Genomic DNA, 1,607 nt, shown 5'->3' on the forward strand with positions numbered 1-1,607 from the left:
CCAGCAGAGGAAGACAAAGATTATGCAAATAATTTCACTGAACATTTATTTCTGTCAAATAATTTTTTTATTATTAATAAATTTTTTATATGATGATCAATTAATGTTTCCAAATAAATCTTCACATTCTTTTACTGGTTTCTTGTTTTTTTCCCTCCTGCCTCTGAACACAGTTAATTACTGATTGCAATGTTAATTTCTATCATATTCCTCTTGATATATCAAGTATTTCTAAAACCAACAACATAAAAACAGTGATATGAGTGCAGGCTGCGATTTGATCCAGAAATCAATCCAGAGGGTGAGTGTTTGTTACACTAATCTAGTTACAAAGAGATTTACTTATTCATAATCGAAAGTGTTGCTTATTATTTTGTGTACCGCGCTATCTATTATTTACCTTAATACTCTTACGTTTCAATGACCAAACGAGAGCATGCATAGCTCTGGTTTCTTGTGTGTTGTAAGAAACTGTCATGGTGAATCAAGACGACAGAAGCAGAATGCAAGTAACTCAGGTTTATTGAAGATATAACAAGTGAAAGTCCGATGATGTAACAGGTGAAAGTCCGATGATGAGAGAGATGCTGGTGACACAGGGACTGGATGGTCAGCGAGGTCCGTGGTGAAGTGCCGTAACCGTGAAACCCAAGTGAAGACGATATCCGAAGAACAGAGAACAGGAACTGGAACAGGAAACAGGAACGCCGACAACACTGGGATCACAAACGGGAGACATCAACCAACGATCTGACAATGAGAGAAGAATGCGGTGAGGATTTATAGGAGACTGAATGAGCTGCAGCTGGGGTGATGAATGAGATCAGCTGGATCGCTGATCCTCCGGAATGAGTGCCACGCCCACTCACACACACACACACACACACACACAGAACAACAGTTACACGAGACACGAAGGAAACAATGAATTTATGAACCGTGACAGTACCCCCTCCCCTAAGAACGCCTCCTGGCGTCCCTAGGCTCCCTTACCTGTCGATTGTAATCATCAATAAGGGAGTGATCCAGAATGTCTCTGGCAGGCACCCAACTTCTCGCCTCCAGACCGTAACCTTCCCAGTCCACCAAGTACTGGAATCCGCGTCCCCCCCGCCTCTTGTCCAGAATACGATCTACCGAATAGGTTGGTTCCCCGTCTATGAGACGCGGCGGTGGGGGAACCGGGGCTGGCGGATTAATACGGGAAAAAAACACGGGTTTAATTTTGGACACATGAAACACGGGGTGAATCCTCCTGTACACTGGAGGGAGGTTGAGGCGGACTGCCACCGGACTAATGATCTTGGTGACAGTAAATGGGCCGATAAATTTAGGAGCAAGTTTATTAGAAACGGAGCGGAGCGGAATATTTTTAGTAGAAAGCCACACTTTTTGACCGACGACGTATACGGGAGGCCTAGACCGGTGGCGATCGGCTTTGGCCTTGGTGCGCGCTCCCGCCTGGAGTAGAGTCTCACGGGCTCTAGTCCAGGTGCGACGACACCTCTGGACAAATGCGTGGGCAGAAGGAACCGCGACTTCGGATTCCAGACTAGGAAATATAGGTGGCTGGTAACCTACACTACACTCAAACGGAGATAGGCCCG

Source organism: Rutilus rutilus (assembly GCF_951802725.1).
Source record: "Rutilus rutilus genome assembly, chromosome: 9".
In the NCBI taxonomy this organism is placed as follows: Eukaryota; Metazoa; Chordata; class Actinopteri; order Cypriniformes; family Leuciscidae; genus Rutilus; species Rutilus rutilus.